Here is a 22,436-nt window from a genome sequence, read left to right as displayed (position 1 = left end):
TGTTGTGTGACAGTCTTTCTGTGGAGACACAACATACATGTCTTCTCACCCTAGACAGACCAAAGTAACAAATGTACCAGTGTCCAATTTGGTGAACCAGGGGGTTTCTTTTTATTAGGGTTACTAACAGGAACATGAACGAGGAGTTACAAGGAACACAGATAACTCAAAAGCAGCTGTATCACCAGACACCCCACTCCACATGGGGATGATCCCAAAGCCATTTACCCTGAAGCTCTCTATTCAACTTGCAAGTAGCTCCACAGCTTGAACATCTCCTTCTGCAGTTTGGCCAGTTCATCTCCACCCCCAGCAACTTTTGATTACATTTTATGCTGTTGGGTAGGGGTGGGCCCTCAAGCATCCTCTAACTTCCTATTCTTTCCACCTGATCTTTTGTTTGCCCCCACCAAGGCTCATGAGCTTCCCCCTCCATAGTAGCCAGCGTTTCAATTTGGGGGGAATGTTGCAATTTTTATGAATATGACATACAACAAATGCCCAACAAAAAAAAAAACATGTAACATTTCTACATAAAGGATAAGCCACCAGAAGAACCTAACATTTCTATGTTGAAGATAAGCTACCAGCAGAGCCCTACAAACACTCCTCACAAAGACTGCAAGAGTAGAGGCAGGAGCTGGGCTGAGCCACTGGAATGATTCTGACTTTCAGAGTGACCGGAGGAGTGCAGCTTCCAGACGGGGCTCTTTCCTCTGCTCTTGTCCTTGGCCCATTGCAATGCTGAGTTGATCTTGTGGGACTCCAAATGATACCCCAAGAGACTAGAACCATCTGAGGCTCGGGGGAGTGCATTCTAGCTCTAATCTAGAGTAGTTCTATGAATGAAGGAGTGTTAGTAGCCTTCAATGGGGTGAAAGGTGCCAAGTGATCCAGAGGAAAGGCATCAGCAGCTAATGCAGCTGTGCCTCAGAAAATCACTTCTGGATCCATTCCCCAGTCTCTCCCTGAAGCCTCTGGAACCTTCACCTGCCTACAATAAAGCCAGGGAAATATTTTCTTTGGTGGAGAGGGTGTTCTTGGTATAAAATGAATGTGAACAGGAACCTGTAAGGTTGCTGACAAAGTCCTCATAGTCATTTAAAATAAATCCAAGAGGCTCTAGCATAAAGCTCTCTTCCCACCCTTAGAGGGGAAAATCACTTCACACATGAAAAGATCACCTGACCAAAAGAAAGAAGTGTCAAATTCCCAAAACATAGCACTCAGAGCCATACTGTTAATTCCATGAATTTCAGAGTTAAAATTCAATGAAGGAAAAATCCCATTTCCAAACAAGAATGCTTTCAGGTAAAAAACGGATTTTTTGTTTGTTTGGTTGGTTGAGGGTCGTTTTTTGGTTTTGCTTTGTTGTTGTTGTTGTTGTTGTTGTTTGGTGGGGTTGTTTACTTGGTTGTTTTTTGGAGACAAGGTCTCCCTATGTAGTCCTGGCTATCCCAGAACCTACTATACAAACCAAGATGGCCTCAAACTCCTGCCCTCTGCCTCCCAAGTGCTGGGTAAGTCATATGCCACCACACCCAGCTTGGGTTTTTGTTTTAGAACATGGTATCTCTAAGGGCATTCTTCATGTATTATTTATTTTGGACAACTTCAGACATGAGCAATTTATTTACATCCCTCCCATCCCTCCCTTCCCCTTCAACTCTCTTCATGTTCCCCCTCCCTCACCAATTCATGACCTTCTCTTCTTTATTACGGACACACACACACACACACACACACGTATATATACACACACATGTATGTACACACATAATATATATGTGTATACATGCCCTGTGTATACAGTCTACTGAGTCTATTTAGGATTATTCATACATACATGTGTCCAGAGTTGACCATTTGGGATTGGACAACCTATACAGGAGTTCAGCTCTGGAGGAGACTGATTCTCCCTTTCTCCGAAGCCATGTAGCTCTTCATCTAGGGTTGGGATCTTGTGGAATTTCTTTTGTCCACATCAACATGTCAGCTGGTGTTGTCATTGGGCTGGTCTTGTTCAGGCAATCATACTGTTGAGATTTTACGAGGGTGTGTTTTCTGTCCTGTCTAGTGGACACTATCTAATGTAACCTCTAGCTGTATTCTAAACACTTATCCTTATATCCCTCATCAAAGAAGCTTTTTTTTTTCAACAGGCAGAGACTATCACAGAAATATACAACTGGTCAAATGCAGAGAATAAGCGACATTTAGGTGTCAAGTCCCAACTGATACATGTCACTAAGGTTGGACTTTGAGGTTTCAAAAGACCACTCTATTCCCTGTTAGTTCTCTCTCTGTCTCTTGCTTGTGTATCATATGTAGACTCTCAGATACTGCTTCAGCATCCTGTCTGTCTGTCTGCTCCCTCGTTCCTCACCATGAAAGTCATTGACTCACCTTCTCAAACTGTAAGCCCCCAATAACTGGTTTCTTTTATAAGTTTCTGTGGTTGCAGTAATAGAAAAATAACTAAGACAATACATCTGCAACACACCCCCTACATCTCAGGCTCAGGGACTGTGGAAGATGAAGGGACAGGAGGATTGTAAGAGCCAGAGGAATAGAGCACCAGCTGCTAAAAAAAAAAAAAAAAAAAAAAAAAAAAAAAAAAAAAAAAAAAGGATTTTTTGAGTGTCCAAATACAGCAGAAGTGGGAAGCAGAAAAATAGAGAAGACAGAAAATTGAATGGAGGGTTCGAAGGTCAGCAATGGAGCTTTGCACAGAAACCAGTGTAAGAGGGTGAAGAAGGAACACAGAGCAGAAGAAAGGTCAATGATCCGGCAGCAGAACAGCAAGTCACAATGAGAGGGGGAAAAGAGCACAAGAAAACAGGAACCCGTGGCCAACAGTTTCTAACATGGAAACAATAGAAAGAGTTCTGGGGTGAGGATGAGGTGGGTCAGATGTAAATGGTGGGCAGTGCCTTCTGCGGTGAAGGGAAGAGCCTGAATCTCTAGGTCTCCTGTACAAAGTAATGAATGTGGGTTCTTACACAAATTCCAGTGGTGGGTTGTGTTTGAAAAGCAATATGAAAAGGCTATGAATATCCATGCCTGAGTAAATTTTACAGTAATCTAGTAAAAAAATCAAATTAAATCTAAAGTCCAGCAAAGAATTGGAAGAGCATGTAAAATGTGCCTAAAGACTGATACCAGAAGTGTCCTCTGACCTCTACATGCATGTGCATATGCAAATATGCACACTGGCATGCACACATGCACCTGCACACACACCTACATGCAGACACAGAATGAAATGGTACAGAGTAAGGAAAGCAATGAAGCTTAGAATTAATAGCTAAAGATCTGTTAAATGATTGTAAGCAATACAAATTTCAAAGGCAATTCTTTAGAATAAAAAAAATACAAACTGCATTTGAGAATGTAAAACTAACAATCCCAAATCATTTAATACCAAGTAACCGGTAACTAACTGGAAAGGTGATAGAACTAGAAATGTCTGCTCTCCCAGGAAAAGGAAGGGACTTGGCAAGAACCAGTTGCATTCTAACACTGCTAAAGAACAATGAACTCAAATGGTCAGTGACAAGCCAGCGACTGCTGGAGAAGGACAAGTGAAAAGTTCGTGAGTCACCGATGGGAAGAACTGTGAGTAACAGAAAACAACAACAAAAAGGAGAAAGAGAAAGAAAGCATAAAGCAAGATAATAATCCAAATATAAAAACAAGGTCAAAAAGAGGACAGGTCAAGATACCCTGTACTACAGATGGAGTCGGGTAAATTGTGGAATATCAGCGCAGACAAATGCTAGACAGCCATGACAGCAATGTGAACTTTGAAACCGTGGCACCACTCAGTCTCACAGGCATGCGCACAGGCTTCACTGACTTCACTTTTGTTAAACAGAGATAAGGCGATATTCAAAATATCAACCCGTACAACAGCAACCCTGAACATAATGAGCCTTAAGCAAGCATGCCTGTAGAGCAGTGTGTGTGTGTGTGTGTGTGTGTGTGTGTGTGTGTGTGTGTGTGTGTGTGTGTGTGTTTGAGGGGAGGTGTTATACACATGCTCACAGCTCCAGATAGTCTGGGTAAATGCCTGAAAGGGAATAGCACAAATGTTTATAGTTGCTGTGGTTTGAAAGCTGTGTAAATGGCTTGAAAGCATGCCCCAGTGACTCGCTTTAAAGGTTTGGTCATCATCCTGTGGTGCTAGTGGGAGATGCTATAACCTGTAAGACATGAATTCATGAATTCTGGTGGTAGGTCACTGGGCATGGCATTTCCTCAAAGTTGATGCATCCACAATGGAAAGCCTCAAGATACCAACAGCAATTGAAAGTGCAGAAACTCATAAAAACTAAATGCAGCACTACTGAATGATAATTGAGACGAGGAGTAAATTGAGAAGTAAGTTTTAAAAGGTTTAAAATTAAATGAAAATGAAAACATAAAATATGAAAACCTATGGGGAACAGTGAGGTAGTCCCAACAGGAAAGTTTATAGCAGTACAGTGTCCACATCAAAATAGTTGAGAGATTACAAACTAATAGTTTTGTGATACTCCTGAAAGCCTTAGAAAAACAAGAGCAAATACCAACAAAAAAAGTAGACAGGAAGAGATACTCAAAACCAGGTCTGAAATTAGAAAAGTAAACAACACAAATGATTAATAACACAAAGGGTTGGTTTTCTGAAAAGGTTAAAAAGATCAACAAACCTTTAGCTGTTACTAAAAAGAGAGAGAGGACCAAATTAACAAAATTAGAGTTGAAAAAATTGACATGACAAGAGATCCTGAGGAAATTCAAAGAATCATAAGGACATACTTCAAAAATCTGTCTTCCATCAAACTGGAAAACCCTAACAAAGATAAATCAATATAAAACAGATAATTTAAATAGACCCACATCATCCAATAAGATAGAACCAATAATTTAAAATCTTCTAAGCAAAAAAAGTCTAGGGACAGAACCAACATCAATAGTCTTCAAATTATTCAGTAAATTAGAAAATGAAGTAACATTACCAAATTATTTTCATGAAGTCAGTATCACTCTGATACCAAATCCAGATAAAAAACCCACCAAGTAGAAAATTATAGGCCAATAGCTCTGATGAATATGGACAGAAAATTTATTAATAAAGTAAGTACAAACAGAATTCGAAAACACTTAAAAAAGATTATCCACTAAGATCAAGTTGGTCTCATCTTAGATTCATAGATGGTATATAAATCAATAAATGTAATCTACCACAGAAACAGACTAAAGGAGAGAAACAAGAAAAAAACCTTTGACAAAAATTCAACATCCCTTCATGATAAAGTCCTAGGGATCCAGGGGTACACAGAACATACCTCAAAATAATAAAGATAATATACAAAAAGCCAACAGCCAATGTCTTGATAAATGGAGAAAAACTCAAGAGTATTTTCACTAATATCAGGAACAGGACAAGGATATACTACCCTCCTGATCAAAAGTCTTTGCTAAAGCAGTAAGATACGTGAAGGAACAAGGGGGAGTCAAATAGAAAAGGAGTAAGTCAAAATATCATTATCTGCAGATGATATAATTCTATCCATAAAAGTTCATAAAGGCTCCACCAGACAATTCATACAGCTGGTATACACCGTCAGCAAAGCAGCAAGATATAAAACTGATACACACAAAAACCAGTAGCCTTCCTATGTACAAATGACAAAACACCTAAAGAAAGAAATCAGCAAATCAATACCACTCAAAATAGCCTCAAAGGATCTCAGAATAAGTCTAACCAAGGAAGTAAAGGCCTTACACAGCGACAACTTTAAGATACTGAAAGAAGTTGAAGAAGATTCTAGAAGGTGGAAAGACCCCTGCACCCTAATGCATTGGTAGGATTAAAATTGTGAAAATGACTGTCTTATCAGAAGCAGTCTACAGATTAAATTCTATCCCTCTCAAAATTCCAATGCAATTGTTTATAGAATTGGAGAAAAAAAAACTTAAATTTTGTAAGGAAACACAAATAACCAATAATATCCAAAATAATCCTGAACAATAAAAAAAATTTGTGGTGATATCACCATTGCAGAGTTCAAGTTATACTATAAAAATATAATAATAAAAATAACATCCTGCTGTAGAAACATGCTCAATGATCAATGAAACAGAATTGAGGACTCACACATAAACCCACATTCCTACAGCCACCTGATTTTCAAAAAAAAAGGCCAACAGCAAATATTGGAGAAAAGATTGTATTTTCAACAAATGGTGCAGGTCAAACTGGATAGCTAAATTTAGAAGAATGAAACTGGATCCTTCTCTCTTACCCTGTACAAAATTCAACTCAGAATGAATCAAGAACCTCAAAATCGCCAGATATATTGAAGATCAATAGAGGAAAAATTAGGTAATACACTTGAACTCATTGACACAGTATAGGACTTTCTGAACAGGACATGATATAGACATTAAGATCAACAATTAATAAATGGTACCTAATGAAATTGAAGAGCTTTCTACATCATAATTCAAGTGAAGAGGTACCTGCTGAATGAAAAAAAAATATTTACTAGATATACAACTGATAAAGGATACTATCTAGAATATACAAAGAACTAAAATTAAAAAAAAAAAAACCTAAAAAACTAAACATTGAGAAAACTACCGGATTTAAAGAAGGGGTATGGAACCAGACAGACAGCTCTCAAAAGAAGAAATACAAATAGCTGAGAAACATTTTGGGACAACAAACACCAAAGGTTTCTTGAAAAAGCCACTTGTAAATCTATTGCAGAAGCTTCCCAATATAGATACATATATGAAAAAGAACTTAAATGGAGTCACCATATAATAGGAGAGACAATACCCCAACTAGACATCTTATGCCAACAAGTAAAACCTCCAGTACCGGAAATGGGTTACATCCTGTTGAGCTGTTAGCCAAAGCAGTCCCAAAGTCTTCCCCCAAACATCAAAGCTTTTCCTAAAGCTGTTGTATAGCTTCTGTAAGCTGATGGCAAAGTCCTATTGCTGAAGACACAACTTACTTATATCTTCAAACACAGAGAAATCTAACTGGTGCCTAATTAGAAGCTTCATTCCTACCAACTAACATTCATGGTGTTGGAAGGTACTTTGTATGCTACCAGAGGAGAAAAATAATCATCAATATGACCAGCGACAAACTCTGCAACCTACAACAGAGAGCGTCCTACAAGACATATTTGTGCAAAGTGGCAAAGATGTTATGGGAGGAATCTACCACTTTTTGATTGGATTTAAGGCTAACTCGATGAGTTAGAACCCGTACTGAGAGTGTTAAAGTGGTCAAGAACCTGAGGATAGATAGGCTATGGGCCTAAGAGAAAACTTAGTTCTTTTATTCTGCTGAATGAACACAGCAACAAAATGACTTCTAATGACATAATGCATCTGAGCATTATTAAACCCGCATCAGAAAATTGTCTTCTTGCACTAGATGTGAATTAAGACAAGAGCCACAGCTGGACAACGTGAAGAATATGAGAGATTTTGGAGTGTGTAACCCTAAATGTGATGTCTTCATCAAACCCCTCCCTTCAAGACTCAAGTATCTATGTAGAAGAGGAAACAGAAAGATTGTAAGAGCCAGAGGTGGTGGATGACTCCAAGGAAACAGTGTCTTCTAGACACAACATAACTGATATGAGTATGAACTCACAGGGACTGTGACAGCACACATAAAACCTGCACAGATTCCAACCAAACAAAATGCCAGCCCTGAGAAGGGGGCATGAACATAAAGTCCTACCCTGAGAAAGAAGCTATTCGCAATTGATATCTTCTGCAGAAAAGAAAAATCGGTTTTCTACAATGGAATATCACTGGATATATCAACCACACTCCAGGGCAAACTCCATATCCCAGAGCAGTTGGCCAACACAAAATGGACTTCATGCTGTGTGTGTGTGTGTGTGTGTGTGTGTGTGTGTGTGTGTGTGTGTGTGTAAGAGAGAGAGACAGAGACAGAGACAGAGATGTAGTACTAATCTTAAAAGGACTTACTAATAAAAACAAACCCAGAGCCAGGTATTGGGGTAAATGATGAAAGATCAGAGAGACAGAACCAGCCACAGCCACCTCACCTCGCCAGCTTCTCTGCTGATCCTGTTTCCTCAAACTGGAAGCCTCTGAGTCCTCATCTGGAATGAATCTCACCTGAACTGCTGCTAAAAGCCTAAAAGCTTAACCAGACGCTAGTTCCTGGTCCTCACACCTTATATAACTTTCTGCTTCCTGCCATCACTTCCTGGGATTAAAGGCGTGAGTCACCATGCCTGGCTGTTTTCAGTGTGGCTTTGAACTCACAGAGATCCAGATGGATCTCTGCCTTTGGAATGCTAGGATTAAAAGTGTGTGTGCCACCATTTTCTGGCCTCTCTATATAGTGGCTGTTCTGTTCTCTGACCCCAGATAAGTTTATTAGGGTGCACAATATATTGGGGGACATAATATCACCACACAGAGAGACAGGGGACTTATAATTTTGTTTGTTTTGGTATATTTTTGTCTTACTGGTTTTCTTTTTTTTTCACTTTGTTTTAATTTTAAATTTTTGCTTTTGATTTTGAATGTTTTTTTAGAAAGAGAGAGAAAGAATATGAGTTGGGTGATAGGGAGGTGAAGAGAATCTGGGAGGAGTTGGGGGAGGGAAAAGAATATGATCAAAATATATAAAATGAAAAATCATATATTTTTAAAAATATTCAGTATTTTTAGCCATCGGGGAAATAAAAGCAAATTAAAACTACTTTGGAATTTCGTCTTACTCCAATCAGAATGGCTAAGACCAAAACAACTAACAACAAATGCTGGTGAGGATGTGGGACAAGGAGAACATTGCTGATGGGGATGCAAATTGGTACAGTCACTGTCACTATGAAAATCTGTGTGTAAATGCCTCAAAAAACTGTGTGTGTGTGTGTGTGTGTGTACCACATGATCCAGCTATACCTCTCTTGAGCATATACTCAAAATATACTGTATCCTACTCTATAGATACACAATCATCCATGTTCATTGTCATTTAATTCACAAACACCAGAAAATGGAAATAGTTTAGATGTCAATGAACAGGTGGTAGATAATAAAAATATGGTACATTTACACAATGTAATATTATTTGGCTATTAAGAAAAATGAAATTTTTAGGTAAGCAAATGAAGCTGGAAACTATCATTCTGAGTGAGGTAACCCAGACCCAGAAAGATAAACATTGTAGGTTTTCCCTCATTTACAAATACTAGTTTTGAGTATTCAGATTCATGTGTTTCATTTGGAATACAAATAGAAATTGAGAAATTAATTAGGGGTTATGGGGATGGGTCTTTCAAGGAAGAGGAAATAGAAAGCAGTGGAAAAAGGTTTTTAAAAGGGGTTAAGGAACAGGAAGGATTAAATTGGGGTGGGGAATGGGGGGACAGGGTAGAGGTGGGAATATGGGGACAGATAAATAACTCTAAAGATCTTTCAAAACAGTCACATGGAAACCTATGCATGACTGTAGAAGCTTGTATATGAAATATATATGTATATGTATTTATGGATAGTTAAATAATATATATTTTTATTATTTATACATATCATTATATACAGATAATAATATATACATGAGCAGTATATATGGATAGTTAAAATGGAATTACTTTATAACAGAGCAGCAATGACCCACTAAACATCAGAGGCTAACAAACAAAAAGTTCAGTGCCAGTGTTGCCAATTTAATTTATTCTACAGAAGTTGATAGCAAGACCCTGTTGCTGTAGACACCACATACCTCAGTCGTAGACCAGGAAGAAATCAAGCTGTTACTGATCTGAAAACTTCGCCCTTACTAGGTAGCTTTCATAGTGCTGGAAAGTACTATGCATGCTGCTGGAGGAGGAAATAATCATCAGTGTTACCCAGCTACGAATTCTGCCAGCTGTAGTAAGGGCTGGCCTGGCAATCGTGAGACGAGCATCATGGGAAAAGCAACCACTTTCTGATTGGATGTAAGTCTCCTGCAACAAAATAAAGCCCATATCTGACACCATTGTAGAGCCAAGAACCTGTGGTTAGACAGGTCAAAGCCCTACAAAAGAACCTATTGCTATGATTCCTCTAAATGGGCATCGTAGTAAACCAAATCCTAATGCATCTTTCAACCTCCGTCTGAGAAGCTTATATCTGCGATAGATGATTATTAACACAGAGACCCACAGCTGACCAGGGTTCAGAAAACGAGAGACTATAAAATTCTCAGCCCTAAGTGGAACATGTATGTCATGCTTCTCTTCCCAAGGCTCAGGGATCATGGCAGAAGAGAGGACAGAATTATTAAAAAGAGCCAGAGGTGGTGGATGGATGCAAGGGAATAGACTCCTCTGGACACAACCTGGCAGCTGTACATATGAACACAGCAATCATGACAGCATAACCCAAGTCCAATGCAAAGTCAAGACAGACCGAATCCCAGCGTGGAGAGAAGTGGATGTGAAGTCCCCCTGCACCCCAATCGAGGACCTGTTTGTAATTGACAGCTTCAGAGAGAGGGAGAATCCATTTGCTTTAAGAGCGTTGCTCCTGGTAAATCAATCATACTCCAGGGGAAGGTCACACATCCATGAACACAAGGGCAGCACAAACTAAGCTCAATTGGTGAGGGGAAAAAAAAGGACATAAAGTGGAGTGTCTAGGGAAGGGAAGTAGGTGAATCTCAGAGCAGTTGTGGGTGAATGTGATAAAAAGCATATTGTACACAATTTTGAAAAAAAAATGAGTAATCATAATAGTAATTTTACCCTTGACCTCTTCTTGCCTCTCTTGGTTACCATAAGGTGAGCAGTCCTTGCCTGCCACACGCTTCTGCCATTAGGAACTATGCAGCAACACGGCCAAAGCAACCATAGGACGAAGTCTCTGTAAATGTAAGCCAAACTCATCCTTCCCTCCCAATAAGCTAACTCTCTCTTGGCGTTTTCCCCCAGCGACTGAAAGCTCACGAACCCCATTGTCATATCTTTGAATTATAAGATTAAAGGTAATTTTTCTCTTTTAAGTTTTATTAGTGAATAACTGGTATATTAAAATGCACAAATTTGATGAGCATAGGGATTTTATTTTTCTTTATGCTAAAAATTAATACAAAATGAATGACTTACAGGGGCTTGTATCTTAATTTGCTTCTCCTATAAAATTAACACTTTCCCTCTTATGCCCAGGATATTTGTAGGAAACACGGTGTCTTGGGATCAGTCATTTGGCCATATTTAGATGAACAATCAGCCTTGTTGGTGCCACCTTTTGCTAGTTGATTGTCATGGAAGGTGAGACAAAAAACCCAAAGCAAAGGTCAGCAGTGGCCTACTGAACTGCAGGGCAGGCCAAAAAGTCCATTGAAAGCATCTTCTATGCAAACATGAGTGAAATGCAAAATACCTGGGAGAGAGCAGGACTGGACATCTAGCTCTCTGAGACAGACACTGGTGTTTCCTCTGCTGCATCCTAACAGAGCCATTAGCTTTGGGGGTTTTCGTTGTTGTGTTTGAATTTTTTGAATTTTGAAGGTTCTTTTCTGCCGGTTAATTCCCCAATCTGTATCACTGTTCATTGGGATTGGCCTCTGTGAACCAAGACAGTCAACCTCCTATGCTCTCATGTCAAATAAATACCAGCCTGCTTCTCCCTTTGGGCTCCACAGGGCACAGCCATGTGCCCAATAGGGTAGAAAGAGAGGAAGTCTCCCATGCACAGGAAGCTACAGGAGGCCCTGAGATGTTCGTGGGCCAGAAACTGGAGAATTCTGATGAAGAAATGTTAGTCTTCTGGCACAAACCATCAAAGTCTTGAAAGGTTTTATTTTTTCTTGAATAATATGACCTTTAAATTGTGTTCATGTCAAAACAGAAAATAGGAGAGGTGAACTGACATGGGAAAGAAGGTAGAGTGATCCTGGTAAATACCAGACCCACCAATTGACAACAAACACTTACTGTGCACCTGTGACCGGGCCGCTGTTCCTGCAGAGTACCTACAAAGAACTGTGTAAGCTACAGTCATCCTGGTGCTTGACAGCTTGAAACAGGAGGAGGATGAGGTCAAAGGCAGGTTGGACTACATAGTGAGACCCTATCACAAAAGAAAACTTAAAAGAAAGCCTGGGAATGTAACTTATTGGTAGACACTTGCCTGAAATGTATCTCAATCCCCTAATTTTGATCCACAGCACGTGCACGCATACACAGGGTTAAATATTAATAAGTTAGGAATATGATAATAAGATAGCTAGCTGCTAAAAAAAGCAGTGACATCTGGAACTTGGGAGAAAGATTGAACTCAAAGCAAAGTGTAAGGAGAAGTGGGGAATGTGGAATAGGCATCTTATAGTCAGATTCTATGTGCAATGGAGAGGAGGCAGGAGGGAGCTTTGTGGTTCAGTTAGGGAGTTGGGAATAGTCCAGAGAGGAGGAGGAGGCTGCACCATCAGACCAAACCAACACATCCCCGGACCTTTGAAACCCTCTGCTGGAAGCAAGTTGATCTTGGGCTTTGCTATGCCTTCAGCTTTGTGCCTTAGGACCCAACCAGCCGTGGTTCAGGCTTCTGTGCCCCCTTCTCTACCCGAGATTCATAGTGTCTGCCTTATCCAGGCTCTTGGTGTCTCCTCATTTCCCATCACATACACTTCTCACCATGGACATGTGACGGTTTCCAGGGAGCATAAACTCGATGTTTAGTCCTCTTTTTTTTTCTTGAGAATTTTTTTCATTCATTTTACATATCAACCACAGATCCCCCTCTCATCCTTCCTCCTGCTCCCCATTAGTCTTCCTCCCAACCTCCCCCCCTAGCCCTCCCCCTACCCCTTCCTCCGAAAAAGTAAGGCCTCCCATGGGGAGTCAGCAAAGCCTGGTACATCCAGTTGAGGCAGGTCCAAGCCCCTCCCGCTGCATCAACTCTCATCTGCATTTTTATAGTAGAGGTTGGTAAATCTCTGTAACCCACCAAAAGCCCTTGAGAAATAAATACTGAAATGAACCAAAATTCTGGAACACTTGGTACCAGAGTCCACCATGATGGTGGTAGGGAGGCAAAGTAATTACTCCTCAGACTTCAAGAGCTCCTTGCCAGGATGGGCCTCTATAACAAAAGATAGCTAGAAAGGAGGAAAAAAAAAAGAGCTCATTTCTTAAGATGTAAGTCACTTCACACGAGGGAAGCCCCAGTGAAAAGTAACTCAGATTTAAAACCCACCTGAGGCTGAGCAAGGTATCCCTCCTTAGACAATGGGCTCCAAAAAGTCAGTCCATACACTAGGGATAAATCCTGGTCCCACTGCCAGTGGCCCCACAAACTGCCCAAGCCACACAATTGTCACCCACATTCAGAGAGCCTAGTTCTGGGCTTGGTCTTGCCTCAACTTGATACGCCAGGTTTTGTTGACTCCCCATGGGAGACCTTACCTTCTCTGAAGAGCGGATAAGGGGTGCGGTGGGGGGAAGGTGATGAGTGAGCAGGAGGAGAGGAGGGAGGGGGAACTGTGGTTGGTATGTAAAATGGAAAAAAACCTTTTAGTTAAAAAAAAGAAAAACACTTGATGCAGCATCTCTAACTACAGTTCCTCTGTGGGAAAATGAGGAATGAAGGACCACGGTGTCAGGACCTCAGAGGTGGAGCACTACAAGCAAGGTAGAGAGATGGCCACACTCCAGCAGAACAGCAGGAGCTTGAGGGCGTCCCCGTGCCTCCTGTGGGCAGGGTGAGTTCTCTATGAAGGGAGAGTATATGTCCTGTCTCTAGGTGAAGAGAGGGAGGATAAGAAAACTCTCTCTCTGGTTTCTGCTTCTTAATTGCTCCTAATAGTTGATGACCAGTTCTGTTTCCTACAATAAGAAAAGCCCATGGGATAACTAACACAAGCAGAATCCCTTCCATGGTCTTACATGACGAGGTTTCCCATCACCCTCAAAGTAATCCCAATAGGCAGAGAAACGGAAAGAATACAGAAGACGCTGACATCACGAGCACATGACAATACTCAGGACTCTTCTGACGTACAACTGCCTCACCACTACCCTATAAGGCAGAGAGTATGGCCCTCTGCTCTCCCCAGAGGAGAACTCAGTAGGGAGCGACAGGAAAGGAACAGCACCTGGTGGGCATGGATTGGTACCTCCTCTCCCAGGGGTGTTTGTCTCAGAGTTTCGGAAGTTGAAGACTTGTACCCTTTGATGCAGCGAACTGTTTCCAGATACCTGTTCTTAAGGGTTTGCCTCCACTTGGGCAGATTGCTCTAAGTACCAGTGTTATTTGTAGTAGCAGAAAACTGAAATGACCTAAATGTCTGCCAATGGAGGCTGGATCTAAGTAAGCTGCCAAGGTCCATGCTCTCATACAAAGGAAAACAGACAGGCATAACAAGTAGATAGCAGCCCCATACTGACAGGTGAGGTTGAAGTCAGAACATCAGGGTAGATGCTACACTTGTGGTTGGGTGGGTAAAGAGAGCACATAAACCATCTGTAGACACACTGTCTATCTCTGGAAGGATGTATAGATTGCTGTAGTTGCTAGAAGGCTGTAGACGTGAGGAGTCAGAGGAGATGGACGTTTTGGTGACTATCATATGTATTTTTTAATGTTATGCTATTAACACTTGTATCCTATATTATAATTTTTTGAGAAAAGTAAAATAAAAGTAAGGACTTTTAAGTCAGGCATTGGTGGTGTACACCTTTAATCCCAGCACTCAGGAGGCAGAGGCAGGCAGATCTCTGTGAGTTCAAGGCTAGCCTGGTCTATTGAGCAAGTTCCAGGACAGGCTCCAAAGCTACACAGAGAAACTTTGTCTCAAAAAAAATGTAAGGAGTTTTAATGTTTTTAGCATATATTAAGTATGCATAAAACTGGTTTCATGATTTTTCATACTTGTATTTATTATATTTTGATCATATTCACCCCTTATTGCTCTATCTTGTCCTCTCTCCACTATCATTGATCTCAAGAATTTTTATGAACAAATAAAACAAAGACCTACTGTTGTGTGGCGAACATGGGGGTGGAGATGGGTGCTGAGCTTCTGGGTGGAGCCCCCATGTCCATCACACTCTCTTGGCTCACTCACCTGATTTTACAGGAGAAGAGACACCCATTGTCACAGAACCAGTAAGTGGACAAGCTAGGGCTGGAAAGCAAAGTGCCCAAATCTAGTCACAATGGTTGTTTCTCTTGTGTTGAGGAGATGGGTTAAGATAGGGTGTTATTCTGGAGCCCAGGCTGCCCTCAGACTCACAATCTTCCTGTCCCTCAAGTGCTGGGATTGCAGGCATGTACCATCCTGTTATTTCATTCCTCAAACATCAACTCTTAGGCACACTAGAAAGGAAAAGGCATGAGAAATTGAAATGGAATTTCTTATTGAGAAGGAAAAGAAGGGACAAGAAACACAGGAAGATTTAAGTATGAGTCACCATTCTCTCTGCTCTCCTAATCTTGGCACCCACCCCATAATGAAGGTATGTCACAAGTATCAGTGAATGTCACTGTAACTAGCCTATGATGGTTGCTGCCATCCATTCATTCAGCAAGCACTTACTGGTGATTCACCTGGGAGAGGGAGCAGGAAGCGTTTTAAGATTCACAATATAATAGGAGAGACTATATCTTGAATGCTGCATATATGTCATTCTATGCCCCACAAGAGGAGCTGGAAACACAAATAAATCTTCAATAAAAATGCCTGAAATTAATAAGTCTATGTGTGTGCCACTCCTAGCCACAGTGGGAGCTGTCTCCTGCTTCCACAGCTCTTCCTCACCTCTAGCCTCTCTGATCCCTCCCTCCCCAGCAGCCCTTCAGTGCATCCTCAAGCCTGTTGGCACAACTTCTCATTCAAGGATACAGAGGCAAGAAGACAACCTGAGCTTAACACACGATAGCAAAACCTCAAAAGCATGTGTTCCCAAGCCATAGTGTTTCAGCGAAGAGATGTGATTCCCTCTCTCCATTCTCATTTTATTTATAAGTGTTTTGCTTCGAAGTGGCTGAACTGCCAAGCTCCATGTCACAGCCTGCAGCACAGCAAACTGGCTTTTTCTGAAGCTCATAATGTGATAATTAAACTGCTAACAGGCACCTTAGTGATGGCATTTGCTGAAGATGTGAAAGCCCTCTCACAATGGCACCTTACTGTAGGGGAATCATCAGTGGAGGTAAAAGGATAGGCTCACGGTTTATTTTTTTAGATATTTTCTTCCATGAGTACATTAAATTTTTATGTGGAGTGAAATGGGACAGGACTTGTTTCCCTTCCACTGCACAATGATTTATTACCCAAAAAAGACCGCAGAACTAATTAGCAGAGTAATTAATTAATATAAATTTGCATATTTGCATTTGCAATTAGTGCAGCCGACTGATTAGTCTGAAAATGAGAAGTTTGACTCATTAGATGTTAGTGTCTGCTGGACCAGAAAGCGGCTGCCAGATGAGGCGGAAAAGGGTGGAATAAGCATGTGTGTTTCTTTTGTTAGAAGAATGGAGAATATGCTCCAATATCTGGGGCCAGACATCAGAGTTTGCAATTTAAAAAAAAATAATAAATTATTTGCTTCCATTTCTGCTACTCAATGTTCCTTGCCCTTTTGCCTACAGCAAGCCATTCCTGCCAAGCTTGGAAACCACTCGACCCCTGAGAAGGGCTCTTCCTGGTCCCTCAAAGCGGAAGGGTCTCTGTTGTTTGTGGGTGAGCAGAAAGTCTGTCCCATTTTGATGTCCCTGGAATTTGACTCTTGCACTCAATTCAGTGATTCTGTCAAAACAGTTCTCCAGTGTTGATGAGGACCCTCAGGGGACTTGGAGAGAAGACTACCGTCCCTTCCGGGCTTCTTCTGACTGCTGCCTCTTTGTTCCTCCAGCTGATGACTGACTCAAATCTCTCACCTCCAGTAGACTGACTAAATCCATGTCTGCAGAATGACACAGGGTGAAAAATCCATAAATATAACACACTGACAGCCAGACACACAGACATCAAGTAATAGCCATTAAGCAACCATAGAAAGAGAACGGATTTGCTCCAAAATGTTCAGGGAGGCTGGGAAACAATGGGAAGTAGCATCTTGATTTAACTTTACTGAATCTATTCAGGCTGAGGATTCATGTAGAGGGGATACTGGTCTGCTATGAATGCCTTTTCTTGTTTTTGGTAGTAATGGGCATTTTAAAATTTAAATTCTTATTAAAATGTAATTTCACTTTACATTTTCCCCAAATTGGAATTAAACACGTATGCATTCCTTGATGGTTGCATTTCTTTAATATATGTAAAAAGAAACTGTATCACATTGGTTCAGTGATATAGATAATATGTAAATGAAAAAATACCTGGTATTTGTTAATCTATAAAATCACTTTTAATAACATTCAGTTAGCTATGTCGTACACCAACTCTTACCCTTAGGATTTAGAGAGATTTTAAATAGAAGATACACATGAGCTGTTCTTAGACTATATTTTTCAAGCTTAGATAATATCAAATGTCATTCACCAGCTCCCCTGTACCCCAAGCCAGGGGTTCTGCATTGTACATTCTAGAAGGTATCAATTCCAGATTAGTGAGCTATATTTTAAGTGTGTCTCAAATGGTCGTGTCTGGGAAGCCTCAAAGGTGACCAGGCCTTTAAGAGACTAGAGCACAATGGGTGCTCCTTAGATTACAGCGGGGAGTTGCCCTTGGAAGGATAAGGGTGGCTCTCGTGGGTCCCCTGTGCTCTTGCGGGAACCAGTTCTTCTGAGTGAGCCCTGCATCTCCATCGGTCTCTGGCTTTCAGTTTTGTGAAGTGACTATTCCTCTCACATCTATTTTATCATTGGGAGGCAGCCATGGGGAGAGAGGAACCTCTCTAGAGTCAAAGTCTATCCTTTATAAAGTCAGCCTGCCTCGTGTATTTCATCTTAGTAATGTAGAACTGTCCAATTCACATGCCTACCTGTCCTCCAAACCTTACCCTCTCGACTCAGACCATCGAAGGAGTCAAGGGTATGATCATTTCTTTAGACCTTCACCTCATTTCTTAGACTGAGAACTTCTTCTTAAGACAGCTAAACTCTATTTACATCTTTATATCCCCAAACCTAGCATACCATCTAGTACACAGTAGAAAATAAATAATCCTTGTGAAATTAATGCATGGAAGAATAATTGAAGAGATTTATATAGACATAACTTTATCTAGAGATCTCTCTACAAGAAAAGGAAAAACAGCTCTCATGAGATGTAAGGAAATGTCACTCAAAATGCCAATGAACAAAATGGAAGTTTAAATGACCCTGCATGAGATGTCCTCAGCTTGAACTCTTCCTTGGAATCTTCATCCTGTTTGTCTTAGGCTTTTACCCCTTTGGATGCTTTGCTTTTAAAAGGGTCCTTGTGTTTAATAGGTTTTCAATAGCTACCAACATAGTAATTCCTTGTCAGTTTACAAAAACCAACTACTTATTCTACATCCACAAGTTAGCAGGAAGATCCAGACAAATAATCATGACTCAACCATGACTTAGAGTTGTCCTTTAGTAGTTCAGTAAGAATTGGAACTGGTAAGTAGAATTAGGAACAACTGTGAACAATGGGAAAATGTAGAGGCAAGGTTTAACATGGCATTGGAAGTCCCTCAGAGGAAAGGTCTTCATATTTTTATTGGTTATTAAATAACAAATTTTTTGTTTATCTGTTTCTTACACCACCTCCCCCATAGATCAAATATTCTTCTGAGCCCACAACTGACACTAGCCATTCCTGTATTGCAGGTGGCATTTGGTCAAGGTGAGCTCTTTCTTGATGAGGCCACCTGAAACCATGATTACATGTGACATCAGTAGTTGCTGTGGATATTCAAGTCTCCATTGTTTTCTGAAAGTATTTAGAAAGAATACCATGTAATAAGCCTCTTTTTTCACCCTCCAATTTTTGCACATGAAACTGCATTGGTAGTCACTCAGGCATTATATATCTACTGGTCTGTCTGTTTGTTTTAAATTTATTCTCCACTTACCTCCAAGAATATTTGAGGTAGCAATTGAGTTGAACGTTTTTATACGCATTGTAAAGCAATTCACCATCTAAAAAGATTCCTTGTTTCTTAACTGTGCCATAATACACATGACAAAATATATTTTTATATTTGTTTCCTATAAACTGCATGCTTTATCTGGAACTGTAGCGCAGATATATTGAGAGGAAACCAGCCACGGTAATGGGTGGCAGTACCTTCTGTCTTCATCACCAGAATAGAGGAAAATAAAGTCATATTTCCGAAAATGTACCACAAGAATAGCTATAATTGTCCATTCCATATTTGCTTGTTGAAAAAAGGAAGACTGATTTTTATATTTGTCTGAAAACACAAATTAGGATTTGCTTACTCCTCTGCTCAACCATTGCCAAGTGAGACGTGAGGAAGTAAAGACTCCCCGCCCCCCGCCACAGTACTAGCATGGGGCTTCTTTTGTTTGAGGGCTTGGCTGTTACTTCTACTTCAGTCAAGCACTGACCAGAAATAGAAGAGGTTTAATGGGGGAGATTGCTCTGTCTATTTAAGAAGTTGGAAACCCAATGGGACACATAGCTCTGTTAACAGAACAAACTTTTTTGTGGCCTGGTAACTTAAACACTGATTTTTTTTTTTAAAGCATCATTCCAGATCATTGGTCCATTAGGTGAATTATACACTTTGGCTATTTCAGTAAAACACTCTCCAGCCTTTTAGCATCATTTGAAAAGGGAGGCAGGGATGCCCTTGTATGGCTGGAGACTTGAGGACCTGCCTGGCCTCTGTGGTTTCTGCTTCCCTGGAACACTTACTGACAGCTAATCCTTCTGACCACAGACCTTTCTCATTTCAACTACTGTTGTGTGAATTCATCCCCTCTCTATCTTTCACAAACTATAAGGTTTAATAGCGATTAACACTAGACCACAGCACTTTCAAATTAACGATAGCCCTGCCAGTTCTAATTGGTATTCTAATTAGCCTAACCGATTCAACTAATTAAGAACATTAAACTTTTTAACAAAGGCTATCTTGCTTTGTGTGTTGTAAAATGGAATTTAAAGGAGGGGGGTAGAAAGGGATAAAGAGGATGGGGGAGGAGTGAGAACCAGCTTGGATTTCCAGGACATGCTCAGGAGAGGTGGTTGAGAGCCAATGGGAGGCTTCCTCCTTCTGGAAGTGGGGGTAGGGGGTGGCCAGAGCCTGAACTTTGCTGGGTGAAGGGTCCCTGCAGCCTTTACTTTCCAGCAGGGCAAAATCAAGTTAATGTAGTGACACTATCCTTGGTCTCTGTGCCTGCTGGGACTTCTTAGAATTGGCCTTAGGGACAAACCTAGGCTATTGGTTCACCATAAAGAGAAACTGTGAACCATGCAGCTTTATACAAAGTATGACCTTTGTCATAATGACAAGGATTGAGGCTGACTAACTCTGCAATTTCAAAATGTGTCCAACTGAAGATGCTCTACAAGAGGCAGGCCAACTTTATGAGAACTCTGTGCTTTACAAACTTGCCAATAAACCACGCAATAGAGAGTCTCGTTGGGTTTACAGTGAGCCCGTAAATACAATGGCTTCCATGGCCCCTTTTCTTTCCTTTCCTCTTTCCTTCAGTACTTGCTCTATCTCTTGAGTTTATGGTCTCTTCAAAACATATCTCAATTTTGGCCCTTTCTCCTACTTTCTGGTGGAATTTCTTCAGTTCTAGCCCCCAGAGTCAAAATGTCAGGAGGCACTAATGCCCCGTGCTGCACATAGGAGACTCTGGACGTGAGCACCATGTCATCAAGAGGACAAGGAAGGCTGACAGTTAACTGTCACCTTGAAGCTGTTCACAAGATGCTCAAGTGAGAGCTTCCTCCTTCCCCTTTTTTCCATAGGGAAGGGGTCTCTGTACCCTGGAGGGCACAGGATCACAGAGAGGAATCTAAGTTCTCCACAGTTCTCCACCTCCTACCTTCACTCTCTGCCCCTTCTTGCTGCCCACTCTTCAATGAACCTACTGTAAAAATAGGTAGGTTGGGCTTTCTTTGGGTCTTCATTTCTGAAGGCCCCCACACTGCATTAGACATAAACACATCTATATGCTTTGCCCTTGTTCGTCTATGTTCTCTGCTTTGGCTAATCTGTATTCCTTTTGGTTTTGTCTCAAGAGTAATATACTGGCAAATGGTGAGACAAGTCTTTCTCCTCTTTATATCCCAAGGACCTTGCATAACCTGTGATGAAAGCCTCCTTCAACTAGGACCTCAGGGGCTTCACTTGCCCCCCCGCCCCCGACAGTGATCTTGCCTCCATTATGATCATCCAGAAGAGCTCATGACTGTTCTATTTACTTGGGTCTCCTCAAAACCTGTTATCCACACAGTAGTGGAAACAGAACACCTGCTCACATCCTCCAGTTGCTGCCCCTGAAGATCGGGAGATTTGAAATCCTCAGCATTGCTGAGCACGGTCTACAAAATCTGCAGCTTCCTGCCTCCCACAGTCCTTCCAGCTTTCTTCTCTTAATTACTATGCTCCAAACATAGAGCTTCCAGAGTGAACCAAGGAGGGATAGGGTGTCTCCCCCAGATACAAGACCAAAATAGATTCATTTCTTATAGAGAACCTAATAATCTTAAAGAAACTGACAGAGTTTTCAATCAACATTCGCTAACAATACTAAACTGCGGTAGTGATTAAAATATTCCTGGTACCAAATAATATTATATTGGTGGTGATGGTGTGGAGTATATTCTCTTTCATCCCTCTTTTCTGCCATACAATTCCTGAAACCCTTGGAGTCTCCAAAGCAGCTGGGTACTGGCAACAGGAAAGGCCAAGGCAATACTAGGTCTGGACTCTCAGGATTGCTTCCAACTACTAGGAAGGCAGAGGAACATAGAGTTGAGTTGCTCACTAATGTCCGATGGCATAAGCAATCATTCCTGTGTAATGAAGTTTTCGTAAAAACAAAAAATACTGGCTTCAAGGGTCTTCCAGGAGACTGAGTGTAGGCAAAAGTTCCCAGAGGGCAGTGGGTGGACCCACACAGTGGGTCCTCTGCCAGCACAAGCCCAGCAAGCACTCTCAAGCATCTCCTAATGGAAAAGTTAAAGTTTTGTTTTGAAACAACTTAACATCTGTGAGTTTATTTTGCAACTAAACTTTATAAACTCAAAATATTGTTTAAATATTTCTGGTGAAAACCCACACAAATAGAGACATGCTCTAATGCTAAATACATTCCAAATTTTGAAGACTACACACAAATACTGCAAAACACCTAGTAAACAATGTTTGAAGTAGATACATGTTAAAATAATAATTTGACATTGTGGAGAAAGTCAAATGTTATTGAAATTAAATTCACCTATTTTTGTCTTGCTCTTTTATGTATGAGAAAATTTTAAGTTACAC

General features: G+C 40.8%; 1 long non-coding RNA gene across 1 annotated transcript in view; it reads right to left on the bottom strand.

Annotated features, from left to right (window-relative positions):
* Window positions 1-15,384: 15,384 nt before the first annotated feature.
* LOC128099295 (uncharacterized) overlaps window positions 15,385-22,436 on the bottom strand; it is a 26,558-nt gene continuing 19,506 nt past the window's right edge. The window contains exon 3 of the long non-coding RNA XR_008214487.1: window positions 15,385-16,952. This is a non-coding gene — a long non-coding RNA (uncharacterized LOC128099295). The remainder of the gene's footprint in view (window positions 16,953-22,436) is intronic.

Source organism: Peromyscus californicus, unplaced genomic scaffold (assembly GCF_007827085.1).
Source record: "Peromyscus californicus insignis strain IS unplaced genomic scaffold, ASM782708v3 Scaffold_6__1_contigs__length_162567912, whole genome shotgun sequence".
NCBI lineage: Eukaryota > Metazoa > Chordata > Mammalia > Rodentia > Cricetidae > Peromyscus > Peromyscus californicus.
Note: the sequence above shows the minus strand (reverse complement) of the source record. Positions and strands in the feature narration are given on the sequence as shown.